This window comes from Chrysochloris asiatica, unplaced genomic scaffold (genome assembly GCF_000296735.1).
Source record: "Chrysochloris asiatica unplaced genomic scaffold, ChrAsi1.0 scaffold00210, whole genome shotgun sequence".
NCBI classification, from domain to species: Eukaryota; Metazoa; Chordata; class Mammalia; order Afrosoricida; family Chrysochloridae; genus Chrysochloris; species Chrysochloris asiatica.
Window position 1 is genome coordinate 1,773,604 of NW_006408728.1, and position 11,749 is coordinate 1,785,352.

Here is an 11,749-nt window from a genome sequence, read left to right on the forward strand (position 1 = left end):
CCTAGATCCAGAGGGCTTGGAGCAAGGTATATTCTCCACTGAGTAGTATGTAATCTGTCTAGACGGGGCTGATGAAAGGAGATGTGGGTAGGCCTCTTGCAATACAACAGTGAATAATTGTTATCAGAACTGATTGTAAGGGCTGGAAATGTAAACGTAGATGTTTTGTGGCAAAGGGAGGGGAGGGATTAACTTTACAGTCTAGGAGCGGAGGTTCCTGGGACCATAAAGGGAGAAGAGTGGAGAATGGAACCCTACCAAGAGAAACAGTCATGTCAGAGATGGAGGCAGAGACGATGACATGGGGAGATGGAGCAGCTGGGGACTTTGGACCAGGAGAGGGAGAGGGGCTGTATGCTGATGACCAGGGGGCAGGCTTATGGGGTATAACATTTGGTTAATGGATGATTGATAGAGGGGATTGTAACCATGGCAAAAAAAAATTATATACAATGGGATCAATGTGAAGCTAATGTCCTCCCATGTAAACTATCACCTAATTCACAATAAAGCATTTACAAAAAAAAAAAAAAAAAAAGGCAAATATACACATGTACTTCACCAGATGTAATACACAGAAATCAAATAGACTTAATCTTTGGGAAGAAACAATTGAAAAGCTCAATATCATTAGCCAAAACAAGACCAGGGTCAACTGTGGAACAGACCATCAACAGCTCATGTGCAAGTTGAAGCTGAAGAAAATTAAAATAAGTCTATGAGAGTCAAACTATGATCTTGAACAAATCCCACCTGAATTTAGAGCTCCTTTCAAGAGTAGATTTGATGTATTAGACACAAATGACAGAAGCCCAAAAGGGTTGTGGAATGACATTAAGGTCATCATACAGTAAGTAAGCAAAATGTCATTGAAAAGAAGGAAATAAAAGATCAAAATGTATGTCAGAAAAGACACTCGAAATTGCTCTTGAGCATAGAGAAGTTAAAGGGAATGGAAGAAATGAGGAAGCAAAAGAGCTGAACAGAGAATTTCAAAGGGCAGCATGAGAACAAAATTAAGCAATGCAATGCAATGTGCAAAGACTTAAGAGTTAAAAAACCAAAAGGAAAAAACATGTTCAGCATTTCTCAAGCTGAAAGAACTGAAGAAAATTGTAAGCCTTGATTTGCAATATTGAAGGATTCAATGGGCAAAATATTGAATGATGCAGAAAACATCAAAAGAACATGAAAGGACTACACAGAGTTATTACTGTACCAAAAAGAAATAGGTGGTTTTCAACCATTTCAAGAGGTACCATATGATCAAGAACCAATGTTACTAAAGGAAGAAGTACAAGCTACACTGATGACATTGGAAAATAACAAGGCTCCAGGTATTGACGGAATACAAGTCAAAATCTTTCAACAAACTGGAGACATTCACTTATTTATGCCAAAACATTTGGCAGACAGTTACCTGGCCAATTGATTGAAATAGATCCATATTTGTGCCCATAACAAAAAGAATTGACCCAACATAATGCAGAAATTATCAACTAATATCATTAATATTACACGCAACTAAATTTTTTCTAATTTAAAAATGGCTGCAACCATACATAGACAGGGAACTGCCAGAAATTAAAGCTGTATTTAGAAGAGGATGTGGAACTAGGGATACATTGCTGATGTCAAATGGATCTTGATTGAAAGTTGGGAATGTATTTTATTTTTTTGTGCTAAGGCTTTCCACTGGATACTATGGATAATATTGTGAAGAATGGATATTCCAGAATACATCTTTTTACTCATGAGGAACCTGTATATAGAATAAGAGGCAGTTGTTAGAACAGGCAGGGGGATAGCAAATGGTTTAAAATCAGGAAAGTGGGTGCCAAGTTTGTAACCTTTTACCATAATTATTAAATCTGCAAACTAAGCAAATAATCTGAGTAATTAGACTATAAAAAAAAAGAAGAACATGGCAGCAGAATTGGAAAAGACACATTAACAACCTATGATACATATATAATACAATCTTGCTTGCTGAATATGAAGAGACTTGAAATCCAACCTTCAGTATAGATTGCTTCTCAATGTAAAGAAAACAAAAATCCTCACAAGTGGGCCAACAAGTAACATCATGATAAATGGTTGAAAAGATTGAAGTTGTCAAAGACAGCATTTTATTTGTATCTGCAATCAACACACATAGAAGTAGTAGTTAAGAAATCAAATGATGTATTGCATTTGATAAATCTGCTACAAAAGTCTTCTTTAAAGTGCTGAATAAAAATATATCAGTTTGAGTACTAAGGTGTGTCTGATCTAAGCCATGGGATTTTCAATCACATCATATGTATGTGATAGTTGGATAATGGATAAGACAGGTTGTAAAAGAATTGAGGTATTTGAGTTATGGTGTTACAAAAGAATATTAAAAGTACAATGAACAGCCAGAAAAACCAATACATTTGTGTTGGGAAGAAATACAACCAAAATGCTCCTTATAAACCAGCATGGTGAAATTGTCTCTCATACTTCAGACGTATTATCAAGAGGTCTATGGAGAAGGACATCATGCTTGGTAAAGTGGTGGATTAGCAAAAAATTAGGAATACTCTCAATGAGAAGGATTGACACAGTGGCAGCAGCAATGAGTTCAAACATATCAACAATTGTGAAGATGGTGCAGGACTGGACACTCTTTTGTTCTGTTTTGCATAGTGTTGGTATAAGGCAGAACCAATTCAATGACACCTAACAACAATAACAGCAAAATGAATAATTAAGGGGGCAGTAGTAGTTTAATGTTAGAATTCTCATTTTCCTTGTCAGAGACCCCAGTTGGATTCTAAAGCAATGTACCTCAAGCACAGTCACCTCCCATCTGTCAATGGAGTCTTATGTATAACTATGATGCTTAACAGCTTTTAGAGCAGCGTTCAGACTGAGACTGACCAGGAAGAAAGATCTGATGATTTAATTTCAAAAATAAGTCAACAACCCTCATCTTATTATTCAGTTATGCTTGTTAGTAATCGTATACATGAGCTCTGGATATCCACAGATAAATGCAAAAACCTTCCCTAAGAGCCGAGACTGTAAATTCCAAAAAGGCAAAGTTTCCACCCCCCCCCAAAAAAAAAAAAACTAAAGAGGATAGAGAGAAACACTGTTTACTGATGATATATGGAAAGGATTATAATCAATGTAATGAAACAAGCCATATGAAAGGATGAAAGTGAAACTGATGATGTGCCCTGTAAACTTTCACTCAATCCACAATAAAAACCTTAAAAATAAATAAATAAATAAATAATAAGTCAACAAAAATCTTTGAAATCACAGCAGTCCAATCTTGTTCATGGGATTGTCATGTGTGGGAGACTAACTCTATGGCAGCTAACAACAATAATGAATAATTCACTAGGTTTGGGGATAGGTAAGAAGAGATTTAGTAGATAAAGGCCTCTATGGTTCTTCTGAAACTAGTTCAAGAACTTGGAGCCTATGACTTCAATTATCCAATTGTTCAAAGAGCCTGCATAACGCAGCTGCCATATGACCTAGCCACCCTCTAGAACTGACTGGCCTTCTTGTTTCTGATCTGTGTTAATAAAGATGGGGAGGTTAAGCCATAGATGTTCAGATATTAATTTAAAAATCTGGTATAAATTTAATTTTAAAACATTATAAACACTATGTTTTTCTTAAGAAAATAAATTAATGCCAAATATATGGTAAATGCACATTGTAAATGCATTTTCAGTTAAAATCTATATTACAAACATTGATATACTATGGATAATTTCAAAGACTCATTATTAAGCTTTCTGAAAACTCCAAAAATATTGTCATAAATCAAAAAGTTGCTTTAAATTATTTCAGGTTTTATGTCTTTTTCAAGTACATTTCAAAAAGAGAATCCACTTCCCTCTACATGTCTATAGCAATGGGTTTTAAATAACATAAAAATTATGGGGAACAGCCAAATGGAAATTCAGCAATCCTATGTGAAAATTAAACCTTTTTGTGTAAAATATGAATTAGAAAAGCAACACTTCACAGCATTAGTTTCAGCTTTTAATTCAAGTAGAAGTTCCAAAAAGGACACTTTGTCTTCAAGGGAAGATGTCCTGAATGGGATGGGCAAAAGGGCAATGTGACTTAGAAAGAGAAAAGCTATTACATTAATTTTAACAGCACAATAGCAGTTTTCAATAAGCTTTATGACACCAGAAAAGATTGATTTTTTTTTGCACTTTGTGCTAAAACATGCAGTGTCCTAAACTGCATTTTGTTAGAAACCTAATACCTATAATTTATTGTATTCCATATTCTCAGTGTTAAAATAGTAAAGGAGGTAAAAGTTTGAGGGCTTCAAGTATAATGGACTGTAGATTCATTGCTAAAACGTAATGGAAGTCCTGAAGATTTTATTTTAACTTTTAAACGTATTTAACAAAAAATAAAAAGCCTAAGAATAGCTGTAAAATGGTGTCAGTAGACTGTTTTCTACATTCTTTTTTCTGTAAGAAATAATATGAGTTTCCAGAATGAGAAAGTGGGAGCAAAGGACCTCCAGCTTAAATAGAAGACATGCTGTTCTAAATAAAGACCTCCTGGTCTACTAGAAACATTTTGGTAGGCTATGATATGGCAGAAACTACATTTCCTTTGGACAGATTTAATTTCAGACTAAGTTCCTGTTGTTGTTTTTATTTCCAATCTTGTCCATAGCCAATGGTCAGAATAAAATTGTCAAGTCTTCTCTGCTATTCAGCATTTCTCTCCACACTGCAAAGTGTAGACTTCTTTAGAATTATTTTTTTTCAGTGTGCCAGAAAACCATGGTATAGTCTTGATAACCAGAATAGGGATTTCAACGAAAACTTTCAGAAAATATGGGGAAACCTAAGAACTTTCCGATTGTCATCATGCTAATATGACTTAGAGATATTAGTTTTTCTCAGGCTATGTATCTTTTCCTTCTTCCCACTGTCACTGAGTAAGTTCCAGCTTAGAGCGACTTTACATAAAGTTTCTAAGACTGTGTACCTTTACAGACAGGAATTGACAGCCTCACGTTCTCCTATAGATTGGCCGGGGGATTTGAACTGCTGACCTTGTGGTTAGCAGCCAAATGCCTAACCCACAGTGCAACTAGGGCTACAAGCTAGGTATAAGTCACACACAGAAAGCAGCTTCTTAAGTGTATTCAGATAAAACTATTAATAGAAAACATTGTCTATATGAGAAGCAATATTTTCTTTAACATTAACAGGACAATGACACAATAAAGTCACTTCAAAAGAGAAGGTCTAGAATGAGGAAAAGTTGAAAGACATGTCATACACAAGGACTCTTAAAAACTCAAAATAGTTTTTTCTTGAAGAAAAAAAGTTAGAGATTGAGGAAGGATATAATCATTGATTTCAAAATTTCATTCAGAGATTTCATTCAGATAAAGGTTTAGAATTCTGTTTTGCTCCTGATAGGGAGGAGAAAGAGAAATAAAAAGAGAAGGGAAAGAAGAAAGAGGAAGGGAAGAAGAGGGAGGGCAAGAAGGAAGAGGAGAAGAGGAAGAAGAAGTATCAGTAGTTCTCCCAATTAATGAAAATCTTCCAGGAGAAGTATGTGAAATTTTTCTAATAAGGACAGCATAGAGGGTCTTCGACTTATCTTGTATTTTTTAGCACCTATGTCATCATTCACTCTTTAAGACTTATCAAACAACAAAATATAAAAAATACATAATTTAGTTTATATTTTATAGAATAAAGTAAAATATATTAATGAATCTAAAGGCAATATGTCTCACATATTTGATATTGTCAGTCTGCAAAGTCATTTGAACTGCAAGGTTGGTGGTTCAAGCTCACCATCTAACCCTTGGAAACCCTACACAGGGTCACTATGGGTTAGAATCGACTCGATGGCACTTAACAACAACAACAACAATTAACTCAATAAATGTTTACCAACAAATATTATGTTCCAGTCAATGTGCTAGATGTTAGGGATAAAATAAGGAGCAGTATAAATAAAATCATTGGCCATATGGAGATTCTCTCAGCTAGTAGATGTCTTCAGTCCTATCAGGAAATATTATCTGCTGTAATTGAAGTACAATATAAATAAACTCATTTATTTTTGTAGAGGTGGGGTTCTTGGTGGTGTTGGTAAGTGTCATTGAATCAGTTTTGACCCATAGCCACCTATATCAGGTTTCTGAGTGGCAGCTGGTGGATTTGAACCACCAACCTTGTGGTTCAATGTAACATTATGGTCCATCACATTATCCTGAAGCACCACACCAGGAATCCAGAGGTAGGGTAGGGAGGGTAATCAGTGTAACACATATGTGTGTGTATATTGAAGGAATTGGCAAAGAACAAGGCACCAGGAATTGATGGCATAAAAATTGAAATCTTTCAAGAAAGTGAGGCAGCATGGGAGGCACTCACTCATTTCTGCCAAGAAATTTGGAAGACAACCATCTGGCTGACTGATTGGAAGAGATCCATATTTGTGCCCATTCCAAAGAGAGGTGACCCAACAGAGTGCAGAAATCATCGAACAATCTCTTTAATATTCCATGTGAGTAAAGTTTTACTAAAGGTAATACAGAAATGACTACAAGCATACATTGACAGAGAACTTCCAGAGGTTCAAGTTGGATTCAGAAGAGACCATGGAATGAAGGATATCATTGTTGATGTCCGATGGATCTTGGCTGAAAGCAGAGAATATCAGAAAAATTTTTACCTGTGCTTTATTGATCATGCAAAGGCTTTTGATAGTGTGGATCATGAGACATTATGAACAGCATTGCGAAGTATGAGTATTCCGAAACATTTAATTGTGCTTATGCGGAATCTGTACATGGACCAAGTGGCAGTTGTTCGAACAGAGCATGGGAACACTGAATGGTTTAAAATTAAGAAAGGTGTGCAACTGGGTTGTATTCTGTACCATACTTATTCAATCTGTAGGCTGAGCAAATAATTCAAGAAGCTGGGTTATATAGAGAAAAATATGGCATCAGGATTGGAGGAAGACTCATTAACAACTTGCAGTATGTAGATGATACAACCTTGTTTGCTGAAAGTGAAGAAGACTTAAAATATTTACTGATGAATACAAAAGAGCACAGCCTTCTGTATGGATTGCATCTCAATGTCAAGAAGACAAAAATCCTCACCACTAGACCAATAAACAACATTCTGATCAACAGAGAAAAGATTGAGGCTGCCAACGACTTCATTTTTCTTGGATCAACCATCAATACTCATGGAAGAAGGAGTAAGAAATCAGACGTACTGCATTAGGCAAATCTGCTGCACAAGATCTTTTTAAAGTGTTGAAGAGCAAAGATTGATCAGATTGAGGACTAAAGTGTGCCTGACCCAAGCCATGGTATTTTCAGTAACCTCATATGCATGTGAAATCTGGACAGTGAATAAGGAAGATCATAGAAGAATTGATGCTTTTTAGTTATGGTGTTGGAGGAGAATATTGAAAGTGCCATGGGCTGCCAAAAGAACCAACAGATCTGTGTTGGAAGAAGTGCAGCCAGAGTGCTCCTTGGAGGCCAGGATGGCAAAACGTCATCTCTCATACTTCGAACATATTGTCAGGAGGGACCAGTCACTGGAGAAGGATATCATGTTTGGTAAGGTGGAGGATCAGAGAAAAAGAGGAAGACCCCCAGTGAGATAGATTGGCAAAGTGTGTTCAAGTGTGGCAACAATAGTGAGGTTGGCCCAGGATAGGGCAGTGTTTTTTCTGCTGTGCATAAGATCATTATGAGTTGGTACTGAATCAATGGCACCTAACAAAAACAACAACATATATATGTTTTTGTTAAGTGCTATAGAATAGGCTTGACTCTTTGAGACTCTGTGTAGGGTTTCTAAAGAGCGGCTAGTGAGCTCGAATCATCCACTTTGTAGTTCAAATCGACCTTGCAATCCAGCATATTAACCCACAGGGCCACACTAGGACTCCTGGGTGTGTATGTATATATATATATATACTGTTGTTATGTGCGGTCAATTTGGTTCTGATTCATAGCGAAATTGTATATTGTTTCCCAGGAAAGCCTGGTGGATTTGAACTGCCAACCTTGAAGTTCAAACCCACTTTGTGGTTTGTGTCATGAAGGCTAAATTGTACTTAGATAGACATACAAGATGGAAGGGCTTGGAGAGCAGTAAGGGCACATGTATTTTAGGCAGAGGGAACATCATTTGTGAGGCTTCAGAGATAAAAAGAGAGAGGGAGGAAAAAGAAGTACTCCATTTGTTTGATGAACTCAAAGATGGGCAGTAACTGCATTTCAAAGCACTTGTTAAACTATGGTGGTGGTTATATGAAGTGGAGTTGGTTCTGACTCATAGCAACCCTTTACAGGGTTTCTGATTCTGCAAATCTTTACAGGAGCAGGAACAGCTGGTAGTTTCGAACTGCTGACTTTCAAGTTAGCAGTCAGATTCATAACCACTGCTTTTCCAGAGCTCCTTTGTTAAACTATCGACTTCCTGTATTTACATTTTTCTTCTTCTTTTTTTTTTTTTTCAATATGTGATGATGCCCAACACAGGAGCTGCTAAATCAAATATATATTATATTAAAATTATTTAATATGTAGTACTGTGGAAAGCTGGTGTTAATAGAAGCTAAAACCAAACCAAATCAGCCCCATTGAGTTTATTTCAACTCATGGTAATCTCATGTATAGAGTAGAAATGCACTCCATTTCAAGGCTGCAACCTTTCAGAAGCACATCACCAGGACTTCCATCCAAGGTTCCTCTCAGTGGGTTCAAACCAACAACTTTTCATTTAGTAGTTATTTATTAAACCTTATCATATCTTTCCTAGTAGCAAAGTTCACAGGACCCAACTTATAATATGTAGTTGGGGACCAATCTATTTGTAATTTATAGACTTAATTTTACTTTCTTTGCTTTTTTCACAATGTGCACACTTCTTTATTTTGAATTGAATTTTCAAAATTATTTCACAACTCATCTTTGTTTAAAAAAAGACAATATACATATTTTGTTGTTGTTGTTAAGTGTCATTGAGTCGGAGCTGACTCATAGCAACCCTGCATAATGTTTCCAAAGACCAACTGGAAGGTTTGAATCACCAACCTTGTGGTCAACAGAGCAGTGCTTATCCTACAGTGCCACACCAGGACTTCTATTTATCTTAAATTATTAAATAAAATATAAACAATTATTTGATGCTACTTTTAAAAACTAAGGCTTAGTTAAGGAAACAGCCTAAAGTGGGGTCTAATTGCACATATTTAATAGCATGAAGATAAGTGAACATTTGAAGTACATAGGGACATCATTTCATGCACAAAAAGACGCCATTTACCAAATGATACTCTAGTGCCCTGGAAAATTAATTTACCTAACATGGGTGGGTGAACAGTTTCCTCACTGGGAATAGTTTTTTTTCTTTCAGATCCATGGTATTATTTGAATAAAAGAAAGGAGAAAGAAACAGATAGAAGTAATCTGTCTTTTGTGTATTGATTATAATTAATATTAATCTTGGTGATTGCTACTGATGAAGACAGATTTATTCCTGCTAAAATGGCAAGCCGTTGCTTTACAGTTAACTTCTTATTTTCTTTTTACATATTTATTAGTCTTTCACAAAGTACCCTATTAATCTTCAGAGTCAAATTAGCAAACCCATCAAGCATTTGTCTCATCAAGTATAGACACGGCAATTCTAGACTAAAATGATGCTTAGCCAAATACATTCCTGATTCAGAATCATTGTTCATGTCAATTCAGTTCTATCTTGCAAGCTCTATGGTTGATTGATAGACTTAACATTTATATTTTACCCACTTTAAAGGAAGAATTTGATGTGCTCAAGTAAATAATATCCCCACTACTAGAGAACTATTTTTAACATTCCAGTAAAACTGTAACTGAGGTGAGCATCTCAATGCAGTGGGGCCAGCTAAAAAAATCAAATTACTGGATTAATAGTCAACATCCTGAGAGTTATAGCAAAATGAAATCCTTCAATCTAAGCAAAAGAAAATTAAAAAGTCTGCAACACTTAAGAACAGTTTTGATAGGAATCAGTAAAGATATGGATCACTTATAAAAGATATAAATGCTAAGTCTATCAATCAACCATAGAGCTTGCTAGATAGAACTGAATTGACATGAACAATGATTCTGAATCAGGAATGTATTTGGCTAAGCATCATTTTATTCTAGAATTGCCAGTGTCTATACTTGATGAGACAAATGTTTGATGGGTTTGCTAATTTGACTCTGAAGATTAATAGGGTACTTTGTGAAAGACTAATAAATATGTAATTAATATTGTGAGCTATTTTGCAGACATATGTAAGATAATATAACAACTATCTTCTAAATTTTAACTGATCTTTCTCATATGATACAGAGAAGTAAAGAAAGAGATAGCTGTTGTTGCACTAACTCAACAACGACCTATGTACAGCAGAATAAAATGCTATCCTTCCCTGCATCGTCCTGGTGATCACTGCCGTGTTTTGAGTCCATCACTGTCACTACTGTGCCAATCCATATCCTAAAGAGTATCCCTTGTCCTTGTTATCCCTCTACTTTTATTCTCTCCCAGCTACTGATATTCCCTGGTAACACGCCCGAAGCAAGCAAGCAAGGTAATGCTCTGCTGTAATTTATAAGGTTCTCATTAGCTGAATTTTAAAAGTAGATCACCAGTCCTTACTTCCTAATCTGTTTTAGTCTAGAAGATCTGCTGAAACCTGTTCTCTCTAGGTGCCCCTCCTTATATCTGAAATACTGGTAGCATAGTTTCCTGCATCACAGCAACATGCAAGTCACCATAGTACAACAAACTGGTAGTGAATCATATAAAATAAATCCTATAATCATTGAATGCTTATTTTTAATGCTTATTTTCAACTAAGATCCAAGGCTGGGGCCAAGGAACAGTTTTGTTTTTAGGCAACATTTTCTTCAATACCTAAGTCCCCTATTTCCCTCCATCAATTTTCACAACAATCCTGACAATCTTAATTTTCTTAATCCTTGTCAAATTTACATTACTGGACATAATTGGGGATAGTGCAAATTTTTGGAACATGCTAGCTTGTATTTAGAAAGCAATATGGGAGCTTAGAAAAATACTGTACTATTGGCAAAATGATGTGCTGCAGACAGATTTCCTTAAAGTTGGAGTTTTATACTTTAATAGTCTAGGACAGCCATGAAATTCAGTGATATTTCATATCTCCAGGCTCTGGTTGTATATGGTTCATTGTACCAACTACTTTCACAATTTAATATTATACTTTGAACTCAATTCTATTTTTAAAAATAAATATAAGATTAAGAATGTTTTCTTCTAAAGAATTTATGCTTAAGTACCACAGCTACAAGAGATGCTAATACCTTCCAGTTTACTGTTCTTAATTCATGACATTTTTTTTTAAATCATCTAGCTACATATTTTAATATTTTTCATTATTGTCACATTAGATATCAATAAAAAGCATTATTGAAGTCACTTAGGAGTACAAATTCAATAAATACTTTCATTATATAGTTCACATATTGACAATAACCATAAATACAGTGAGGAGATGGCAAGAGAGGCTGTACAAGCAAATTTTAATATAAAATAATAAATCATAGCCTCTAGATGATTGTACAACTGATCTCCAAAGTACCCATTCCTAGCATTTCCTTGGACATTGGCTATTACGGTTGGGAGTAAGACGTGCTATTCCAGCCTGGAGTCCTGTTTTCTTC